This window comes from Nannospalax galili, unplaced genomic scaffold, assembly GCF_000622305.1.
Source record: "Nannospalax galili isolate Female #2095 unplaced genomic scaffold, S.galili_v1.0 scaffold470, whole genome shotgun sequence".
NCBI classification, from domain to species: domain Eukaryota; kingdom Metazoa; phylum Chordata; class Mammalia; order Rodentia; family Spalacidae; genus Nannospalax; species Nannospalax galili.
The window spans coordinates 8,871-17,231 of record NW_008327352.1 but is presented as its reverse complement, the minus strand read 5'-3'; positions in this window follow the sequence as shown (position 1 = coordinate 17,231).

Genomic DNA, 8,361 nt, shown 5'->3' with positions numbered 1-8,361 from the left:
ATTTTTGTGCCATTTCCATGCTGTTTTTATGACTGTTGCTCTGTAATATAATTTTAGATCTGGTATGATCGACCAAGCATTGCCCCTTTTGCCCAAGATTGTTTTGGCTACCTGGCATCTTTTGTGATTCCATATGTATTTTTGGATGTTTTATTCCAGCTCTGTGAAGAATGTCATGGGGAATTTGATTGGCATTGAATTGACTCTATAGATTGCTTTTGGTAGGATCATCATTTTCACAGTATTAATTTTACCAAGCCATGATCACAGTAGGTCATTCTATCTCCTGTTTGTTCCTCTGTCTCTTTCTTTAAAGTTTCAAAAGTTTCATCTTAGAAATCTTTAAAGTCTTTGGTTAGGTTTACTTCTATATATTTTTGAAACTATTGTGAATGGGGTTTTCCATTAATGCTTTTTCTGATTGATTGCTGTTTGTATATAGAAAGGCTACTGATTTTTGTAAGTTGAATTTGTAACCTGCCACTTTGCTGAAAGTATTTATTATTCCTATCAGTTTTCTGGTGTAAGTTTTGGGATCTATTGTATACTATCATATTGTCTGCAAATACTGAAAATTTTACCTCTTTTCAAATTATTACTCCTTTAATTTTGGGGTTTGAAGTGACTATTACTGAATTGGGGTTAATCTGTGTTTTATAATCCCAAAGTACTATTTTATGAATTGGATGCACCAGAGTTTGATGCATGTATGTTCATGATTGTCATATCTTCTTGATCTATTGTTCCTTTAATTAGAATGAAGTAGCCCTCTTTAACTCTTCTGATTAGATTTAAATTGACGTCTGTCAGATAGAATTGCAGTACTTGCTTGGTTCTTAGTGCCAATTTGCTTAGAATATTTTTCCCATCCATTCATTCTCAGGTATTGCTTATCCTTGAGGGTGAGATGAACTTGATGACAGAAAAGAGCTGGATTTTGTTTCTTAATCCATTCCACTAGCCTGTATCTTTTGACTAATGAATTAAGGCCATGGATATTTAGAATTATATTGAAATATTTGTATTGTGTTCTTGGCCCTATTTTGTGTTTTTGTAATTATACTTTCCTTTGTTTTCTTTCTGTAACTTCTCGGATATTGTCATTCCTATCTTCAGTCCTTTGTGTTGCTTCAAGTATTCTTTGCCAGGCTCCTTTGATGGACATGAATTATTTCAGCCTTTCCTTTATACATAACTTGTTGTTCTTCTCTAGCAGCTTTAAATACTCGTTGTTCTGCACATTTAACGTTTTTACGATGGTATGCCATGTTTTCTTCTATATTTGTCTTGAAGATCTGGTCAGTGAAATTGATGTGAAATTTTCTTCTTGTATGCCTATGTTGCATAGATTTTGTCTTTTCATGATGTCTCAATTTTCTGCATATTCCATTCTGTGCTTGATAAGTCTAGTTCTTCAACTTTGTCATCCAGTTTCCTGTTTTCCATTTCACTCAATCTTCTTGTGAAGCTTTCTCCTATTGTTTCAAATTGACTAATTGATTTTTTAAACTCCATCTTCATTTTGGCTTGAATTTTCTTCAACAATTCTATTTCCTTTTTAAAATCACTTTTCAAGTACTTGTTTTTGTTATTTCATTCAGCCACATATTTGTATTTTCTTGAGCTTTCTTTACAAGTTTATGCATACCCTCTTTGATTTCTTTGAGTTGTTTATGTGTTCTTTACATTCTTTGATCATGTTTATGATTGTTCTTTTAAATTATACATCATGGGGTTTCTGGTCTACATGCAGAGAATTAGAGACTTCAGAGTTCTTAGCCCTAAATGATAAAATTATGCCACACTCTCCCTAGTTTCAAAAATCAGTGTGGGAAAGGTTGGAAAGATTTCATAGCCAAAATTAGTGGATGAGTATGACTAAACCATTTTGTACAAATATAACAGGGTAGGTGGCCACATGAGCTTCCAGTGCTTGTGAGATAAGTCACAAAATCTATGGCAGTCTAGAGACAACAACCTAACATTTATGGAAGGGGTTGGAAGGAAGCCCCAGCCTTAGCTGAGGAGCTATTGGCAACTGATAGCTGTTGTGAGAGGGAGAGTTCATTTCTTTAAGGCTGTGATACTGGGTTGGCTGACCAGGCCCCAGGGGATGAATCTATACCAAAAGCATTTGGGGAGCACAAATTAGTTTTGATAAGTGCTTAAAAATATTAGTAGAGGACATGAAGTGTTGGTGATAGTAAGGTGGGTGAAAGGAAATAGTGATGGGGTCTGATCATGAGCAGAATACATTGTATGAAATTCTCAAAGAATCAATGCTGACTAGACTCCGGTGGATGAACTTACACCAAGGGATATCTGGATACAAAAGCTTGACTCAGTAGGCCTCAATATGTATGACAAAATACATAACTTCTAGTGGGGGTTATTGTGGGGGTACAGAGGGGGGAGAGATCCAAGTTTTCTCTATGCAAATAGCGAGAATGCTGAAAAAAGGAGAAATTCTGACTCAAGAGTCAAAACAAATAAAATATAAAGTAATAAAGTGAACCAAAAAAGTGAGAGGCTAGTATGTTGAAATTATTGATGTTTGATCTAAAAATTGGAATTACCTTTTGAGTTCATAGATGGCAGGATTAATATTCTTACAATGTCCATAGTATCAAAAGAAACCTACAAGTACATGAAATACACTGAAATTTCTAACGACATTATTATTAGAACCAAAAGATAATTAAAGTTCTTTTGGAAGCACAGAGGCCCCAAATTGTGAAACAAATCTTGAACAGAAAGAACAACAATGGCAGGACCTAAAATATGCATGAATGGAAAAAGAGTGTATGGTGTGTCATTTAAAGTGAAATATTTTTCAGTGATAGAAAGATTAGTTAACATTATCCAGGAAAACAGACAAGAAATGAATAAGGAAGTAGGGAAAGAAAGAGGAAAATCAGAAATGAGAGGCCTAAGAGGGAATATGGACAAAATCAGAGAATAAAATAAAACTCTTAAAATTTTAATATAGATTATTTCACTCACTATAAATCACTTGAACAGATCAACAGTGAATGCTACATTTCAGCTTTTTTTTAAAAAGAAAAAGTACACTTTTCCACTATATGATATTTGATTCTTATTTCAGTCTCTAAATATCAGAATATGTCAGAGGGAACATATCTCAAAGAATATTATCAGAATTATTCCACACATTTAAGGCATCTAACACAACCTGAATAAACACTACTTTTTTCTGAATATTATCACTCTTGTCCAACAATTTCATCTGAGTTGGACCTATCCCTCCTGCAGAGAGGAGGGAAGCTGAGGAGAGACAAAAAATAAATGAAACTTAAGAATTCAGGAATGCTGAAATTAACAAGATTCACAGCTTCTGATTCCAAGGTTATACAAGCAGTAAACAAGTGCGGGAGAGAGGAGAGCATCTGAGCTACCTTCACATTGTACAGGGACTTCCAGGTATGTAGCATTCCCAAGTTCTCACCCAATCTGGCACGTGCTTTAGGGTACTACAGCTGCTTTTGAGTCATCCTTGCTCCTTTTGATGATAAAAACTAACCTAATAAAGAACTAATCAACTATGACCTAAGTCAGTATAACTTTGTTCTGTATGGTAAATGAATAAATACTAATAAATATATTTGGTAAGAACCTTATGGACTCCTTATGGTAAGCCTAATTATATGTGTGCCTGTTGTTATAGATACAAGTAACAGTTAAGGCTTTGGAAGTTTCTGCTTATACTCAAATCACAAAGGAAAAATCTTCCACTCTGAGGCCAATCTCAGAGACAGGAAAGAACAGATCACCACAAAATATAGTCAATAATCTTAAGGAAACATTTGCTGACAACCTGCTGTTTTTTTTAATGGGATTGTACTCATATTAGCAATAATTCCTGGTATTGGGACTATCACAACCCTTGCATACACTTGCCCAAAATATCTGATTCTATAAAATGCTCACTTAGATTTCCTATAATAGCCTCAAGGGCATGTACTCATCTATGCTGAAAGCCTCAAATCTACCAGAAAGATTACTGACAATGGCTGACATTTAAAATCCTATAAAAACCTATATTTCTGGTTTGTGCCTTAGTTTCTCTGGAGCAGAAACTCAGAATGGGGTTCACACATAATAAAAAAATGAACTTCTTCCACTTTCTGAGTATGGTTACAATCTTTTCTCTGTTCCAGGTCAATCTTGTATTATTTCCCATAACACTGTTAAGTAGCACCTCACCTCCATTTTTGTAAGTTACCTAACATGACTGTTTGTTTTACCAAGTTTAGTTGGGTTGGAATCTTTATTTTGGTCTGTCATTAGTGCGTCATCAAGCGTGAATGGACATTTTGCTCATACCTCACCAGGAAAAGTCATGCCTCAAGTCATTTCATTTCTTCCTAAGAAAACAATAAAAAAACACCATGAAGGTGAAACTTTTATGAAAATGTTGTTCTTTTTAATGTATCAATAAATACTAACAAGTGTATTTGATCAGAATCTATGTACTTCTATTAATAAATATGATTATTGATTTATAGAGGAGTAACAGGACTTTAGATCTTGTGATAGCATTTTTGTTATCTTATACTCAAGAGAGCTTTCTGATAGGTAAATCGAATCAACTGGGCAAAAGTACCAGGACACAAATAAGAGCTCTGGAGGGGTAAAGTTTATTGACAAAAGCTCATGGGTCATCTCCCAACTCGGGGTTAGAGAAGCTGTCAGCTGTTGGCTGGAAGCTTTTATAGGGGGCTAGGGAATGTGGAAGGTGGGAAAATTATTTCAGGGAGAGAGGTCTGTATCTTGTCAGGAAGAAGTAGTCCCTGCTGAGACAGCCTCTTAAGTCAACTGGGTCTTGGGTCATGAGATTTAGGGAATCTGCTTCTCTTCTAAACATCTCAAAGGAAGCAGCTTGTGCTGAGACAGCTCTTGCAGCACTGGGTTAGGGGTGCAGGGGCCTGTTTCTTTTAAAATTATGTGGGAAACAGCTTTGTGCTGAGATAGCTCTAAATGCAGCTGCTTAGCCAGTTTCTTTTTTGCAAGAGGCCTCAGAGCCCGTCTTGTGAGGCTTTACTGAACTGGGGGAGGGTCATCTGTAGACCTGGACTCTAACATTTCAGCCTTTTGTGTTATAGGATACGGGGCAGTATTTCTTATCTGGCTACTTCCTGCTGGTCAGGGTTGACATGGGGAAGGGAAGGCTGGGGTCAGTGTCTGTTCAGGGTCTCTGGGATCTCCAGCTCGGGCATCTGGACAAAGTCCTTGGTGGTCAACAGGTGTTCATACACATGTGGGGGAAAGGAATGTAACAGCTGGTTAAAGCTGGTATGAGTTAGTTGTTGTATCCGGCCCTGGAAATATCTGACAAGACAGGGAGCAAAGCTTAGCACCAGAGAAATAGAGAGCAGGGGTCCAAGTAAGGGCAGAAGCCAGGAGTCAGTCCTGTAAAAATATCCCATTGGGTTGACTGCTGGTATTGGGAAGTTCTTTTTTTAAATCTTTTATTTATTATTTTTAATTTTATGTATATAAGTGTATTGCCTGCATATATGTGAGTGCATCCATGTCATGTAATGCTGCAGAGGTGAGAAGAGGGCTTCAGATTCCCCTGGAACTGTAGTTAAGAACGGTTCTTAGCTGCCATGTGGGTGCTGGGAATTGAACCCTGGTCCTCTGCAAGAACAGTCCGTCAGTGCTCTTAACCACTGAGCCATCTCTACAGCCCCTGGTATTGGGAAGTTCTAAGTGAAAGATCCTTGATCACCTGTTGAGGGTGTTTTATATTGTGCTCGACCTTACCTGATTGGTTGACATAGTAACGTCATTCTTCATCCAAGAAAATGAAGGTACTCCCTTTTTCTGCAGTTAATAGTTTCAGAGCTCACCTTTTCTGGAGGACAACTTCAGCTAGGAAGGACAGTTTCTGTTTTAGGACCTGGACTGACTGGACTGCTGCTTTCACCACCATAGTAAAGTCCTGCTTGAGGTCCTGGATCTCCTGAGAGAGGTGCTGAGCTGAGAGCAAGGTATGTCCCAGACTCCCTGCCATAACTCCTGTGGCAGTTACAGATGATACCTTGTTGATTCCCACCAGGACTGCTAGAGTAGCTGATCTTTTTCTCTGCTCCCCTATGTTTCTGTGGAGAGAAAATCATGCACTTCTCCTAAGGTGTATAGGGTTAATCTGGGTATGAGGACAACTAGAATGCAGGTATCCTTGACTTGTGGGGAGATACAAGTATATATTTTGGAGGAGAAAAGTAAAAGTAGCCCTAGAGCTAGGCCAGTATTTCCCTGGATTGTAACATTACAGATGCAGGAGTGGGGGCAATTAGAGAGTTGGGGGCTCCAGCACTCAGATTTATTAAGAAACAGGGGTGGAGGAGACAGAGGCTGTTTTACTACTGGGCTCAAGAAGCACTGGGTATTGGTTTGACTGGTGACATTATAGACTGGAAGAGGAATAAGGAGTGAGCCCTGCAGAGAAGCACAGAGGAAGCACGTGGATGTATTGATGTTAGAGCAGTCCTTTAGGAGTGTCGGGGAGAGTGAGAACCTGGTCCCAGCAGAAGCTGTGGGAGGCATTAAAATGTTGCAGTTGTTTTACTGATTGTCCCTTTGCTTGGTTTAGGGTCTCCATGGCCCTTTGGGATTGGGAATCTTGAATAGTTTTCTTTATTTTAATCCTGAAGTGGCCTATTGGGGAGGCATCATAGAATATACCTGCCAACACATTCCAGTCTGTCCTTCCTAGCTGAAGTTGTCCTCCTGAGTGTGGGTTAGTTATTTTAAATCAGACCTCATTGCATTGGGGTGCCCCATGGGTATTGATATTTATTTTATATTTTAGTGGGATGTCACAATTGTAGCCGAACATTAATAAGTTTGACTTTAGCCCCCATTTTCTTTCTGCCCATATATCATCCCATGTGTTTCCTCTCAAGGCATCTTGGATCAGAGTTTCCCTATACCCATACTTTGCAAACTTGCCTCTGGGGAGCCAATGGTAGTTTCATTACCACTTGGGGCACCCTTCCCAGTTTCCCAGGTCCTTGCAGATAGAGCTAGTCTGGTCCTCTATAAAGCATATGAATCTTGGGTATCCAATGTTTTTGCCCAAGAGAAAGGACACCATAACAAGATGCAAGTGGAGAGTGGGGAGAATGAAAAGCCAAGGAGCTCTGTTTCCTGGTTATTGTTATTAATTTTCCATACCTCAAACTTAAAGATGCAGGGTGAATATAAGCATTGGGAAAGAGCATGGGTTATAGAGGGCAGGGAGTTAATGAAAATTATGACTAGTAGAGGCTCATTGGATGGAGGTTAAGGACGGGATCCTTGAGATTTTGAATTTAAGGGGACCAGTGCTAGTGGCCTGGTACTTGCTGTGTTCCCAAGTGGGTTTTAGTTTAGAGGGGTGGATCCAACCGGATTGTCCTGAGAGCTTAGCTGCCATTGGAGTAGACAGAATCACCAGATGAGGCCCAGTCCAATGTGGCTGGAAGGGTTCCTCTCACTCCTTTCTGTTGGGTGCTGGCTGACAGGTAGGTGTAATCTCTAGGATGGAGTGGGTGGTTGATTTGGTTCTTAGAGGCCTGAGGAATAATTTGTTTAGCATGTTCCCTGAGTAGTTTTCTTAGGAGAGTAAAAGCAGGTAAATAGTCATGTAGAGGAGAGGGATGTTGAAGTAAAAAGTTATTAAGGAGGAAAGGTCTTCACACATGAGTTCAAAAGAACTGAAAAAGGAAGGAGCCCATGGGATGGCTCTTAGTTTTGTAAGGGCAAGGGGCAGGAGAGTTACCCAAGATTGGTGTAACTAGGGAGAATTTAGTAAGGTGGTCCTTAAGAAGAGAGTTGGCCCATTCTACCTTCCCTGAGGATTGAGGGTGGTAGGGGATGTGTAACCTCTAGGTTATTCCCAGAGACTTAGAGACCATCTAGGTTACTTGGGAGATAAAGCCCAGACCATTATCTGATTGGAGAGTGAGGGTGAAGCCAAAGCGAGGAAAAATATTTTGAATTAGACAGTCACTATGTCTGGTGTTTCACCTGTTGTGGGGAAAACCTCTACCCATCCAGAGAAAATATCTACTCAGACCAAGAGAGTCAGAAAAGCAGAAACATTACAATACTCAGCACCCCATGGAACCTCTGCCAAAATCGACCATATACTTGGGCACAAAACAAACCTCAACAAATACAAAAAGATTGAAATATTTCCATGCATTCTATCAGACCACAATGCAATAAAGCTTACAATCAACACCAGAAGAAACCCTAGTAACTACACAAACACATGGAGACTAAACAACACACTCCTGAATGATGAGTGGGTCAAAAGAGAAATTAAGAATGAAATAAAATCATTCCTGA